The 15,875-nt window shown below is 38.3% G+C and overlaps 1 protein-coding gene across 1 annotated transcript in view; it reads left to right on the top strand.

Annotated features, from left to right (window-relative positions):
- Window positions 1–15,875, top strand: part of LOC105202340 (zinc finger protein 608) — a 244,967-nt gene that overhangs the window by 6,845 nt on the left and 222,247 nt on the right. Inside the window, exon 2 of the mRNA XM_039458908.1 lies at window positions 1,409–1,460. The gene's annotated coding sequence lies outside the window, so the exon portion shown is untranslated. The remainder of the gene's footprint in view (window positions 1–1,408; window positions 1,461–15,875) is intronic.

The following is a 15,875-nucleotide window of genomic DNA, read 5'->3' as shown; positions in this document are numbered from 1 at the left end:
ATAAATTTTATTTAAGAATGTACGAGTATCATATCCTATTATCAAATATTTAAAAATTTCAGATTGCTCTATTATTTCGTTCGAATATCTGTACAAAAGCATAATGGTTCTTTTAATGATTTAAAAGTTTTTTTTTATTTGATTCTTATGTAAAATTGCGTTTTGTATACTCATTTGCAGATTTGGTAAAGAAATAGCGTTAAAAATTGAATTAAATTTTTTACATATACTAATAAAACTCTAATAAATATTAGGCACAAAAATTTATTTAAATCCACTTACTCATTTAAAAATTATTTTTTATTTACATTCAAAATAGTACCAAATATGAAATATAATAAAAAAATAGCTTAAGTAGTATTTCGCAGCTTCCTCTTAGATGCAATGGCGGATTTGAAAATTTCAAGAATCTTAAATTTGATTTTTGAACGTCTACAAGTAATTACTGATTCTAATGAAAATTTTGCACATAGATGAGAAATAATTGGTTATGATCGCGAACACGTCGCGAAGTATGCTTTCGCGTTTCGTATACGGTATAGTTTGCGGTGCAAATTCGCTATTTCCGAAAGTAAAGTGCGCGAATTAATTTTCGAAGTTTGTAATCAAAGCGTGTGTAAAGTATGTGAGATGTAGTAGTGCGTGCAATGAAGTATTTCTCGTCAGAGTTGATGGAAATTTCTATAGCAGGATTCGCAACGAATGAACTTCGATCTTTTGGTTGGTGAATACAATTATTTCTTCATTATTTAAATATATGCATAACTGCGATAATAATATAAATTATTTATTAAATGTTCATTAAAATATCTTTGAATTTTTAATAACGAAAACGTTTTTATGTATAACATAGGAATACTTATTAAGAACATTATTAAATTATTTATTAAATATTTTATTTATGTATTAAATAAAATATTATTTATTTGTGAGAAATCAAATTTTTTATTTATTGTATGTTTTTATTTTTGGTTCACATTTTATAATAGACATATTAAAAAAATATCAATATTGAATTTCAGATTCTTTCTATGTAAGTTTCTCAACAGAAATTTAATGAGAGAGAGACAATGACAAGAAAAATATCGAAATGCGAATTTAATAAATTGAAAAATATTTAAATTATTAAAATACATTAAGTGATATAATAATACAATATTTAATTTTAGTTTTTTTTTGCAATTTTAATATCTATATTACTTCATACAGCACAGAATATTCCAGCAATGTTGCAGTAATATTTTCATCGTTTCTGCAATATTATTGAAATGGTGCAATTTTGCTGTAATGTTCTGTGTTGTATGGGATAGCAACATTTAGTCAAATCTTTAAATAATTTTTGATAGTCACACATATCACTAAAAACATAATAAGAGATTTATAATAATTATAATATATTAATTTCTAGAGTGGACATAATTTTGAGGGCCTACGTAGCTGCGATGCACCTGCTGCAATCGGTAAGTAAATTCATTTATATTATATACTACCGCTCAAAAATATCTTGAGCCCATCCTAATTTTTGTACATCTTTCTTTTATACAAGTATACCAGATAAATTTCATTCTAATTCTACTATATTCTCTTTATATGTATAATGTATATAGAATATGAAATCTTGAACCATGAAGATTATTATTAAGCTCAATATGTAAAAGATTGGCAAGAAAGATTGAAATTTATTCTTCTTCAAAATTTCCATTTAATTAAGGAAGACAAAGTGGACAAATACTTTTGAGCGACAGTGTATTTATTGTATTTGCGAATTTTAGTCTCAAGACGTAACTTGATTTCGAGACAATTATCAAGAACGCCTATTTAGACGCCTATTAGGAAGAGACAAAAAACAGCATTTACTCGCTCGATTTATCAAATCAGTTAATCCCTTAATAATCAGGGTTGAAACCACCATATTGATGGTGGCACATATCCGAAACAATCATCGCTGTAATAATCTGTTATTTCGTTGCTTTGTCGATGGTAAGGGCCTGTATAGAAAGCGGGTGCACAGAGGGTCACGGCGAGTGAATAGGGTTGAAATCGTGCTCGACGAGCGAGCAGAAGGTAGGAGGGATGGCGGGGCAAGGGGATGAGAGAGGTTGAGAGAGGGCTCGAGGAGACGGTCGGGCGAGCAACCGTACGGTATGAGAAATTTACGACCCACCGTCCGGATTGCTAACCCATCTCGGGTTCCACTTTATTACTTTAAGTAAGATCCGACGTAGAGGCAGTAAAACTCATATATGACCGAATCGTCGACGACGAGCTTCGACGCGCGTAAATATCTAATGGCACACGTTCGTCGAAACACACGTCCGTAGCGCATGTTCATTTGGACCACCATGAAAACCGCTGTTATCTATAAACATCACCGCGATTCGGTTTTGGTGATCGCTTCCGATGAGTTTTCGTTAAAATTATTTGCTGGTCCGAATTTTTATCTCGCTTTTTCAGGCTTTTATAAAATAGCGTAAAACACACATAGGTGTATAAATTTTTAAAAGTATAGCATCCATAATTGAAATACTTAACAGGAAACAAAATTTTGGGATTTTACTAATGGCCTGAGAGAATAACTAAGAAGTAGCATAAGAAATAAATATAAATACGATTCAAATTACTTTTGACATTAGTTTTTTTTTTTTCGTAATTATCAGTACTATATTAATTTTTATTTCTACAGTACCTCTGATAAGCAAAGCAATGTAAAGATTTAAGAGAACATAGCCAGGTTGCTCTGCGGTAAATCTTATGGAAATAAATTCAGCGATGTAAATCGTTTCGTTATAAAACGCATTTGTCCGATCCCTAACTCTCATTTATAACAAGGGTCTTCTGTGTCTTCGCTAATTGGAAACTTGGCTTCTGCGGACGCTCGACAACGACGACGACGACGACGACGACGAGCATCTTTCCATTCTCGAAAAAGCAGTCGTAATAAAAGAATGCGCGGAACGTGAAAAAATTGCGATGACTACCTTACCCGTTGACGTAGCGTTATGCTGCGAGCTCGGTCCATTCGCTCCCGTTCTCTCGCCCCATTGTCTTCTTCATTACGTAGGTATCCCGCGCGAATATAAACGCAATTAAGCGCGTCGCGTCATCGTTAAAGCCCCGTAATTGCATTCGCGTAAAAGCAATTACGACTTCACCGACGGCGATGAGTCGGCCGCTCCTCTCTGTCCCTCTTTCTCTCTATCTCCTCTCTCTCTCTTTCTCTCTCTGATGCACCATTAGCATAAATAGCTTATAAACCGACGTACGGCACTTTATGCGCGTGACATCGCTCGCTGCACGAGCGATGTTTCTGTAACGATACTGGAGAGGTACATTTATTGAATTTCGCCAATAACGTACTCTCAGATTACGGATTTGAGAAGTACGATAAATTGATTGCGTGTTATTCTCTCTTTAAATCTAAATAATACATATTTAGTAATGTAATAATCAACATGCGTGATTTTTAAATGTATTTGTTGCATTATCAAACTGACTCTTCATTAACGGTAGCTCTTTAAATCCTTGATTGCATTTTAAATCAATAAGTCCTATTTATATTACATCATACATTGAGATTATCAATGATTATTACTGCATTTAATATATCAATGATATCACAAACAGTAAAATAGAAAATATATAAAGCAAAAGTTGCTGAATGCGTATCAGTCTCCTAAAGCGTATATATTCGACATTTTTACTTCATATAAGCAACATTTAGTGACAAAAATAAAAATAAAAAATAAGTAATATGGACAAAAATTTAACAAGTTATATTTTGTCTTGTGCATGCTGTCAGCATTTTAAAAATTATCTGATGCAAATTTTTATCAACTTATATACCTGATAATAGTTAAGTAATTTTATTTTGAAATGTTATATTTTCATAAAAGAAAATTTGTTGCAGAATATTTTACATTCATTGTATATACATATTTAAAATTACTATAAAAATTAAATCGATATTTTTATAAACTTTATTAAGTTTCCTAATTCATACTATCACAAACTGTACTATAATGAAATGACATTAATATAAAATTGATAAGTGATAATAATAAAATTAGTATTTACTATGAATAAGAATATGTCAGTTTTAAAATTAATATTTATCTTTTTTAATTTCAGTGTTCTTACTTTTTCATTATTGCTATTTATTAATTATTGAGTATTTGATCGCTCTTTCGATAAATTATTAATAAAATAAATTTTAATTAATGGTTCCTCAACTGGTTTTCTAAATTACACCTTTCGTAGCAGTGTTACAGGAAAACTTATAACAAGTTGATTTGTTATTATATAAAAAAATAGCTTAAGTGGCACGCATTTGGCAACTCTCCCCTAAGAGTTAAAAATAGAATAAAAGTAAAAAATTTGAAAAGGTAGTAAAAATCGAAATTGTTTCTAGGATTATTGTTTCTAGGACTATTAACTTCAATTGAATATTTATGCAGAATATCCTAGAGTTTCGGATTAGCGCCTGAGAAAATTAGCCAACAAAGGATTTTGTCCGAAAATTTATGGCTTTGTCGACCAGTAAAGTCAGTCGACACTTGTTGTTGGCTGCGGGAAACCCGTTTATATCGCTGGTAACGCAATTGTCCACAAGAATCGTCGGCGTAAACGCACCTTAAGAATGTCCCCGCCAGGCAGCATTATTGCACTTTACAAGCGACTGCCGCTTCTTCTCTTGCCGCTTTTCCTCTCTGTCTACATTATTCTTCCTTCTCTATCCTCTTTCCTTCTCCAGCTCATTGTTCTCCCTTCGTCGACAGGGAGTGAGGGGTAAGTCCCGCACCAGGGAACCCCGCTGAGGCGAGTTACGTTATATTCTGCGGCCCGTAGCCTCATATCGTATTATTGTCATGTTCCCTCGACACGAGGGGAGCGTGAGTAAGGTAAAGAGAGAGAAAGCGGGAAAGAGAGTCAGCTAGAGCGAGGCGCGAGTAGAGGACGGAGAGAATGGAACAAACGACACACAGAAGAGTTCCTAATACTATTCGGTTTATAGTCGCTGGTGTTGGTGAATGTCCGGTGCACGTGCACGATGAAATCGCTCGCTCGTGCGAGATAAATCGAAATACATCCTCGAGATCTCGCATACGCTGTTATTTCCCGGTAGCTCTCCGCTCGCCAGCTCGGCAGGGAGATGCTGCTGCTGCTGCTGCTGCTGCTGCTGCTGCTGCTGCTGCATACGCACCTCACTTGTCGCCGTTGTAATGGAGCAATCTTTCCGCCACAGTTCGCTTTCCACTCGACGGCGCGTCGTAGTAAATAGCGTGCACCGCATCTGAGATGCATTCGTTTCGCGACACGCCGCGGTTTTCCATTCAGTCGATGGCTCGAATCGCAAAGATAGCCGACAAAGGGGAACAGTCTTGAAATAAATATTTATATAAAGACGAAAGCTTTTAGATAATAGGATCAAAAATTGTTCATGTTTTTTTTTCGCTGTAGCGTATCCAGGTTTGCGAGTAAAATAATTGGAGCTAAACAATTTGACGGCTTAAAATGGATTATCAGAAAAATGTTAACTAAGCGGTATTATTATTATATATATGTGCCATATACAATGAATCATGATGATGACGGTGCAACGATGAGATCTCTCTATGTTCGTTGGCGATAAACGCCTCAAGCTGTTTGCGGATTGTCCATTTCCGATTACGTCGGTGGCTTAATATCGCGAGTCGGCCGATAATTATGTTTCCCGGCAGTACTCGTTCGCGATAATTTCACCCGTCAAGCACCGGCGTCGATCCCTCGGCCTTACGCGCGTCGCGACGTGTAACTCCTAATTGGCTAATTATCTCCCCGCCGAGGCTCCTCTGTCCGAGGCGAAGAGGTTAATTATCGTGACAAGAGATCGAGGCATCGATTATGCGCGCGGAACCGGATAAATGAATTAGCACTTTGGCTGCGATGCCGCGAATTATGGCTCGTTCGAGCGCGCCGCAAAGATGTGATCCTTGAGATCCCGGATCGACGTAATCGTTGCTTGAGCATGAGGATCTAATTTGCGGCCCATCGCGTCTTCGATCGTCGGAATTTCTCGCGTTTATTTCTCTTTATCGCGTTATTAAGAGACGATTGGTCACAAGTTCCCTATCCTTGGAACTTTTTATCGGCCTTAACTTATCTCGCCGACTGTTTCTTGCTTTGAAGCGCACGCTGTTATTCGCTAAGTTGACATGTTTGGGGTTCCTGAAATAATTTGATCAACTCACCGAGCTTCTCGCGTCGCAACAGTTAGGTATATCTTTACGTTAACCATGCACACACACACACGCGCGGAAAGAACGGTTTTGCTCAAGTATCTGAAAATCTAGCTGGATGCAGATTTGAAATTAATTTTATCAGGCTATCAAAATAATTTATGTTGGACCACTCAAATTAGTTGGCGAAATGTCGAAACTTTTTGCAGCATTGCTCATTATGCTTGAAACATCCGTCGTAATTATTTCGATGTGTACATCTCACATTGTCGTCTTCTTTCTTTGAATTCCAAAAATTGTGCATCGTAAGACTCGAGAATGATTTTCCACCTCAATTTGATCATGAAGCCGACAACGCGAACAAGTCCCCAGTCTCGCGGGGAGACTCTCCCGCACAGTAAATCAGGGATATTTATCGTCTAATTCGGCGGAAAGCTCCACCGGCCGAATTTGTCCCCGGATGCCCGATGTCTGCGTTCGTTCGCCTTTCATCCACCCCCCAACTCGCAGCTCGCAGCTGGAGGGTCAGAAAGGCGAACTTATTTCCATTAGCCGAAGGGGGCGCGTGTATTCTCAAACGTCGCTGCCTCCAACAGCAGGCGATGGTGGTCGCCGCTCTTTCCCCTTTGACTCACTCGCTCTCTTTCGCCTCTCCCTTCGCTTCCCGCTCCCGTCCTTCCGACAGCCCTCCTAACCGCACCAGGTCCGGTGATTATTTTTCATTTGCTCGTTTTTATCTTCTTTAGACTCTTTAGCGGCGCATTACGAGGGAAGCGCTGAAACGAGGAGCTTGCTCTCCATTGCTCTTATTCGCGTATAGTGGCGGGATTTTACCCACGCTTCGCGCACAACGTGTTTATTTATCGTGCGTTTATTTATCGCTTCGAAAGATTAATGAACACACGGAGCTTCTATAGAATTAAAAAGTTAAAAGATATCACACTGAAATTATCCTAATGGTCTCGTTAAAAATTTCTACGAAATAATTAAGTATAATTAAAAAATTTTATCTCCCATATTATTTTGAATACTCATCACGTTATTAAAAACTCGTATAACACGTTAAGTATTATTCATATTCGCGCAGTACTACTTAGCATAATAGAGTCACGCGAAGATACACGCGCGACGCTACATTTTATCTACGACAGTCGAGTTCTTTATCGAAGTGTTATGCTACATGCTTCGAATCCGATTAAAGGCTTATACTTCGATATGTCAACGAAGTCATATGCGGGTAAGCTTGCAGCCTATAAAGTGTCGGCTTTCGTGCTGCAAGTGTCACGGTACAAAATGCTACCGGGGATTTCGTACTTCGTCGCGAGTGCGCGTAAAGGCAATTTTCTAGATCGGCTTAAAGTTAAACTTCGCTTGGCTTCGACTAAACACTTGTCAAGGATAATTTCGTCAGGGACTCTTACACGGCCGAGAGAGATTTCGCTTTTTACAAAAGAAAAATTACAGAGCACTCGAGCGCATGCATTTTATGCGTCGTGTCTTGGAAATGTCTCGGGTTCAATTTTAAAAACGCTTCCTGCATCCATCGATCATGCAATTTTTCTCCTCTAAAAGTAGAAACAAATTGACAATTTTCGCATGAATTTGCTGAAGGTGTAATCGCGTAATTCTCTTATCTCTTCATGGAATAAAATTCTTGTGATATATATTTGAAGTGATGGGAAGTAAAAAAAAAAAAGAGAGAGATTCACAGAGAGAATCGGATAAAGCAAATTGAAAAGATTTCACCGAGTCGTGCGCGATATAGGTGAGGGAGAAACGATAGGATGATGAAGCCCTTGTACAGAACTCGCCGACTCGCGGTGTTAAATCTCGCAGAACGAGGACTCCTCGGCTGTAGAAGTCGTTCTATAGGAGTAGTAGTAACGGAAGGAGTCGTCGAACAAGAGTGGGCGCGCGCGCGCGGTGAGGAGTTAGGGCAAGAGAGGGTGCAGGGCAAGAGAAGGGACGACGAAGAAAGCTGAAGGGTGTCGAAGGGAGTGGAAGGGGACGGCAGGGTGCCCGCTACCTGACAAGTCCTTTTCTTTGTCCTTAGCCTCCCTCTCTCGCGTTTGATTCTCTTTTTTTCTTGTTCCAAGGTGAACGGCGGCGTCTGTCCGTCCTTCTCTACGCTCCGATCGGCCGCTCGTGTTCCTTGTAGCCGGTCCTCTCGTCATCCTTTGCTGTCTGCCTCCTCTCGCGCTTTTTGGTCCTCTCGCTGTTCCTTCTGTTCCTCTTCGTGCTCGCTCGTGCTTTCCTCGCTCGCTATCCGCGAAAATCGTTACTGTTTTATTATCCTCGGGATAGTAGCAATTTGCGATCCGAGAGCTTCGCTTAGATCCTTCGATACATTCCCTTCTTCTGCGCTATATATCCTTTTTTCTTCTCGCTCGTCATGCTCTTTGCCTCTCAACCCATTCTTTTCCCCCCTTCGCTATTAGCTGCCCATTCTCCTCTATAACGCTAATAAGTGTGATGAATACGCGACTTATTAACAGGGGTCGATCCAATGTTTATTATTTATTTGGAACTTATTTTAAATAAAAACTTATTTAAGATAAAGTAAATCGACATTTTAGATAAGTTTCTGGAATTTGCTTTACATTCTTATTTCAAGTAAGTTGATTTAGTTTATCTTAAATAAGTTTTATTCAAAATAAGTTATTCGATCGATTCTTGCTTATCAAGTCTTTATTAAATATAATTTTAATGGAGTCATTTAATACGTGGTTCCACTATGTCTTAAAATCCCACATTTATTTATAATTATAATAATTTATAATTTAGAAGATTGATTTAAGATATTCATACAAATAGCAAATTAAGATAATTTGATAATTAATTGCATATAAATTGTAAACAATTTGATATAATTTAATATTATTGATTTTCTTTAATTGTTCTTATAAACTGAGTAATGAAAATTGAGTAAAAAAAAGATTGATGCATTTTAGATTAATTTATCAATTTTTTTTTATTTTAATATAAGCTACGATAAAATGAAAATGGATTTTTAGTTACACTTGGAATAAATAATATGATGAAATAAATTTAGTACAAATTTAAAGTTTATTATTTTTATCGATAATTGTTGTTTTCTTTTTTAATAACTCTATTTTTGTGACAACCACTACATGTACTTTTATTTCCATTTTCATTTTCTTTGTATAATTTCCGTAAACTAGCCGTAAAGTAAAATAGGATTTTTTTCTGTTTTACGAGAGAACATCTTGTAATATAGATAAAATCCTATTTCACTTTATGTCATCTATAAATTTTTCTTTTCTACAGTCATCACGCAATTTTCAAGCAGTTTGTCTAACTTTCTCTCGCTTGCTCGAGTCCCTCCCTATCTCTTTCTCTCTTTTCTCTTCATATCTAGTCTCCTCCTCTCTTTGTCCTTTCGATACACTTCATCCGTGTTTCTCGTGTTTGCTATCAGTGCCGGGAGACTATTGATCCGCTATCTCGATCGAACTAACACTCGTCCGGAATGAAATTCCTCTCTCTCGCTCCCCCGGGGTTTTCTCGCGATGTGATTCGGGCCACCCAGCCGGTGTGCCGTGCTTACTCTCAGACGAAGAGCCTCCGGCAAACGAGGCAGAAGATGCCGTATGGATGCCTTGTGCGCCGGCTTTAATCGGTCGGTAGAAAAACTGTGGAATTCTTTGCCCGAGATCGCGCGACGAACGGCTTCTCGGGTGTGATATTCACCAAATCGCATTTCCAATTATTTGAATCGACGCGCGGTCGAAGTTTACGGAATTCTGGAGCCAGGCGCGATTCACCGTTCCGCTTCACGATATCTTTCCGCGTGATTTGTCCCGGTTCTCGTTGCACCGCGCTGCCGCGATTCAAACTACCGTTACAAAACGAGCTGCCTTCTAAAATTCGCGTGGTTAGTCTTCGTGCCGCAAAACTTACCGCGAATGGATTATAATTAGGGATTTGTAAAGATAGATTGCATCGGTGCATGAAAACACGAACAAACAAAGCATAAGTACAAAGGAATATGAGCATTATAGCGTGGAAACTAAAAGCAAGCAAGTTGTCTGACAAGAACTCGAACGATATATTATACATATAATACAATCATATTTTAGACAAAATAAAATACAGATGTAATGATATGTGAGTGCGTTTATTTTCGCCATTTTATGAAATAAATAGCTGCAAGTGTATGCATTAACATTTGTAAAATGCAGTATACATTTTCTACATTTTAAATAAACTACGTGTAAATACAAACATGAAATTTTAAGCTTAAATTAAAAACAAGTACTTACTCGAAACTGGCTATTTCTTCCGAGAACACTTAGCGTGGCTGTTGTTTCCTGTTTCCGGAATTGGAAAACGTTCTACGTTAGCCATTCGTCACTTCTTCTCTCTCTCTCTCTCTCTCTTGTGGCGAGAAAAAAAATTCCTCCAGAAAAAGCAAACTTGATTGACGCCAAAACGAACTCTCGGAAGGAGAATTTAATTTATTTACTCAAAAATAATTCATTCAACTAAAAAAGAATTAAATTAAAAATTAATGTTCTCTTTACAGCTCCTTAATTGTCTCTATATTTTACAATTTGTACAACTATTTGTACAACTGCATTTATACTTGTATAATGTTCATATATCACAGAGAAAAAATTATGACGAGTTTTAGAGTTGTATTTTGATTTTACAATGATATCTGTAATTACACGTAAAAGATACAAAACGTAGAAGAACCCGGAACGAACAATTTTGTTGAAATATGTAAACATTTGGCTGAATACATATATGAAAATAATTTTATTGGACCATTAGAATAATTATGACGGATATTCAAGCATAACGAGCAATGTTGCAACAAGTTATGATATTCTAACAATCACAGCTTGAGAGTTCAACATAATTATTTTAATGGCCAAACAAAATTATTTTCAGATTTATATCCAGCTAAATTTTTAGATACTTGAGCAAAACCATTCTTTCCATGAAAGACGTACGAGTTGATATGAAAAAATTACTTATTATTGCAGAAATAAATTCCATTAATGAAATATTGATAACGTAATGCTCGGAATTCTTAACTACATTACTAACTAAAAATATTGGAGTTTTACGATAGATACATTAGTAAGGTGATATGATAATTTTCAAGAAAGTTAGAGCAATTTGGTATAAGATATTATCTACATAATCAGCCATTCAATCTTAATTCATGAGTGTTGAGGCTTTGTCTCGATAAATACTAAGCGGTGAGGTTGCGGGGACGGAAACCAGTGGTCGTTGTCGACACTCAACCGCGTCACTTGATACGCGGGCCCTCGTATCGCGTCACATTAGGGTGACAAATATCTATTTCGAGGATCGTACGTCGTCGTATCCACTAAACAACTCGTGCACATCGAACTCTTCGCCCTTCCGTGCTCTCTCTCTCTCTCTTTCACCCTCTCCCATTCCATTACTCTTCGTGTCGCCTTTAGATCCTTCCTTACAGTTTTCGAGGCTATCGTCCTCACCCTCTTGAGCCGCTGGAAACCCCAACAGAATTTCGTGCGAGATGCTCCGTAAGATTGAAGCGCACAGAAGGAAACCGAAGGGTGTCGTTCCGTCTTTCTTCGTCTTGATGGTACCGCCGCGGAAAGAGGAAGCGCACCATTCGACACTGGGGTGTTTCCTAGCAACCTACCAAACCGCCGGAGGGTAGTTGTTCAGTGATGTAACCGCAAACCTCGTCGCCCTATGCCCGATTTTCCGGTGGATCGCAAAAGTGCATTTTCACGTGATTGCCGTTGCGATCAAGTTTTATCCGCGAGATGATATCTCGTCGATATTTGTCGAGTGGTCTGTAATAATTCCGAATGTCGTAGAACGAATAAAGTAAACTTTCTTCGTTAAGAAATGTTTATACGTTCATTGACCAATGGAGAAATAACCGACAAGATAATTTTAGACGAGTGCAATCTCAATGGATGTAAAAATCTTTGCCGCTCGTTGATTACTCTTTTCATATCATAAACGACTCTAGAATACTTTTTATTTTGTCGGAAAGTTAATCCTGTTAAGAAGTGTTCGAGCGCTTTTACCACGATTAAATTCGAGTCTAAACAGTCTAGCGACCGTAAACACATAATTAATGATTTAGTTATTCACATGCAGTCAATAATTTTCGTACAGAGAAACTCATTATGAAACGTTATAAAGTTTACATGGCCAAGCATTATATAATTACCGCGGCTGACCGTGTGTTTCGATAATAACTTTACTTATTTAATCGCTTAATTATTTTCACGTATCTACCTCAGGAAATGCATTAAACAATAATTAAATGCATAGAAACCTCGCGTGTAAAAGTCGACGTTGTTGTTGAAAATAATTTCTGGAGCAACGAGCATTCGCGTTTGTATGGATGTAAACACAAAGCTCGTCCGATTTTCCAGAGGGAAACAAATTAATTCCGACGTGAAAGGAACACGCGGCAGCCCAACAATGTTACGGCACGGAATTCAGTACCGCGGAGTACCAATTATCGCAATAATTAGCAACAAAGCCTCTGCTACGTGGTTATGTTAATGACCAACGCGATCGTAATGAATCAGCGATGAACACGCCACGGTGCGCACGCAATTCGATTACGGATGATGAAATTTAATTATATGTCGATACTACTCGATATTTCCTCTCGCGCCGCGCGCTATATCGATGCCGCGACGATAACCGAGAGAAAAAGCTTCAGTAACCATCAATTTCTCAAAATTAATGCGAATAATTAATACGTTCGACAGGAACGATGTGCGAGTTATTGCTTTTGTGTGCGTAAACCAATTTATACGATATTCCCTCTAACATCTGTACATGCGGTAATATCTCTGAATGTTAGAGAAAGTTATACACAGCGTATATGCGGCAACTTGCATATCATTCCTCTCGATCCTCATTACGTCAAAATCTAATCTAACGTTTAATAACTCAATAATCAAACCCCTCTCGGTCACGTTAACCAATTACGCGCGTACTCGACTCATGACATCCCCTCGACGCGTATAAAACCCGATCGCTCGTACAGCGAATTTCCGCGACGAGGGAAAGAAAGTGCTGCGCGAGGGATAGCACAGAGGGTGGAAGAAAGAGAGAAAGAGATTATTCCCCGGATTCGTGAATTCTCCATGACGAGGAATCCACTCTTCCGCTCAGTCGCCGCTTTGCGCTGTCGCTCTTCGATAATAATACGTTATCCGAGCACAGAGAAGAGACAGTAAGTACATACAACCACCTAAGAGTAACGGCTATATTGAATTTCTGTCTGCGTAACAACCCCGCCAGGCTTTTAGCAGCGGCGGGAGGTGGGAAAGGAGGAAGAGGAGGAAGAGGAGGAAGAGGAGAAGGACGGAGGACACGGTGGATGGTAGGGCGAGGAGGAGGGTCGACTTCATTTCCGAGATCCTCGCAGTGGGTATACAGTAATACCGAGAGATATAGAGAGCGAGCGAGCGAGCGAGCGAGAGAGAGAGAGAGAGAGAGAGAGAGAGAGAGACAGAGTTAGAGGGAAAGAAAGAAGGAGAGGGAGATAACATGGATGAGAGAAACCAGGAGAGACACGAGAATCGCGACAGAGATACCAGATATATGAGAGAGCGAAAGGGACGGATGCAGTGGCGTAACTAACGCAAACCCCGGGCCATAATTCCTGAGACTAAATAGAAGAAAAGAGAACCTGAAGAAAAAGAGAGAGAGTAAAAGAGAGATGACGAGAAAGAAAAAGGAAAGGAAACAGAAATAAATAAAGCGAAGAATGAACAAAGAAGTAATGAAACAAGTATTAGAGAAAGAGAAAGAAAGAGAGAGAGAAGAAACACGAAGAAGAATAGAAACAAAAAAGAAAAGAAAGGCAAAAAGGAATAAAAGAAGGAAAGGAAAAAAGGACATTTTTTTAAATTAAAGATATATAAATCTTTATTTTATATTACATAGCATTGGGGTTCTATAAATGTTACTTACGCCATTGCATGGATAGATAGATAAATAAAGACAGGAAGATGGGAAAGAAAGAGTGAGATGGAGGGAACGGAAAAAGCGAGAGCGAGAGAGAAAAGACGAGGGATGCAGATGGAGAGAGGTGCGGAATGATGTAGAGTGCGCGACGCAGATGGAAGCTGAGAGAAACGGAAACGGGAATCTACGCGAGGTAGAAGACGAGGGTGGCAGAGAGGAGGTAGATGCCGTTCTACATCGTCACCGGCAGACGCCGGGCTGGATTGTACATATGTACGTAAGCTACGCCTTTGCCCGGGTATCTCTGGAACAGAGAGCGGGCGGATCAACTTTGTGGTCGACGATGCATTTGCGGTTACTGAATACTACATATTACGGTAAAATGTAATCGCTTTAAATAATTATGCTGAAATGCGCAACGCCGTTGCTAATGGATCGTAAGCTGTTATTTGTGTTATTCCAATTGAAGGATTTGGCGTAAAAACCGGTTTGCCGTTTTACTGGAGGTGGATTTCCTCAGAAGTGCAACGTGAAGTATACAGATTACGTATCTTTGGGGGCAGTGAGATAAATACGAAAAATTTATGATGCGTTAATTTATACGATGTTGAACATGATTGACGGTTTATTAGGTCTTTGAAATTGACTGCTTCATTAACCACGTGCCAATATAAATATTTTTCTATAGTTTTTTTACGACATTCAATTTCTCTTAATTCCTCTTAAGTCTTACACATATACACGTATATATATTTATTTATAAAATCTCTTGCTTATTAATTTGTGTGCGCGAGCATGTGCATGCGTGATGATGAAATTAAATTATTTTCATTAGCCCTGCAACAGCAATAAAGCCAATTTAAATAGTTTTATTAAAGATACAAAATAATTTTTTTTGTAATTATTTCATGCATTTGACGAAAGTATTAAAAACCAGTTGTAAAAGATTATTGCAATGTAATAAATTAATATTGGAGCCAAGATTGTGATTTGTATATAATGCAATTAAAATCGAGAAAGGTCAGAATACGGTAAAAGCAAGATCTTACGTTGAAATAACGTCTAGATTGAATCAGAAAAATAATACCATGGAATTAAAGAATTGCAGTATCCTCATTCTAAACATAAAAAGAAAAGATAATAAAAAATTTAATTGGTATTGATTTAGATGATTTGGTATTGATTTTGATCAGATCAACGTGCTCGACGACTTATTTAACGTTTCCTGGTTACTCAACGTTTTATGGACTATTATATTTAAAATATAGGTCAATGAAAAAATTTGATCTTAGGGTCAATAACGCAGGATTTGCAGCGCAGGGCGAACGTTCGGTAATTCCGTTACTGACTGGGGGTCGATGGCGTATACACAGCGAGAGAGTGGGTACATACTAGAGGGGTTTACTGACTGTTGGCTCGCCTCACTCACGCCACTCCTACGCCTCTGAGCCCCTCTGAATTCTCAGGGGTAGGTAGAAGCAGGGAGAGAGAAAGACAGAGCCGAGGGCAGCTGCCCCGGGCCGTGTAATACGCGCAGATATAGTGGCTCGCCTCTCACGCTAATCGCAGTAATTAAGTCTAAGCTACGGGACTACGGACGACGCTGATCTGTCGGATATAGTCGCGATGGCTCGCCCGATCGACTGTGTGTAAAGCGTCGACGATGAAGTGATTTACATTGGAATCGCTCGA

The sequence above is a fragment of the Solenopsis invicta genome, chromosome 16 (assembly GCF_016802725.1).
Source record: "Solenopsis invicta isolate M01_SB chromosome 16, UNIL_Sinv_3.0, whole genome shotgun sequence".
NCBI classification, from domain to species: Eukaryota; Metazoa; Arthropoda; class Insecta; order Hymenoptera; family Formicidae; genus Solenopsis; species Solenopsis invicta.
The sequence above is the reverse complement of the archived record's forward strand: the minus strand, read 5'-3'. Positions and strand labels throughout refer to the sequence as shown.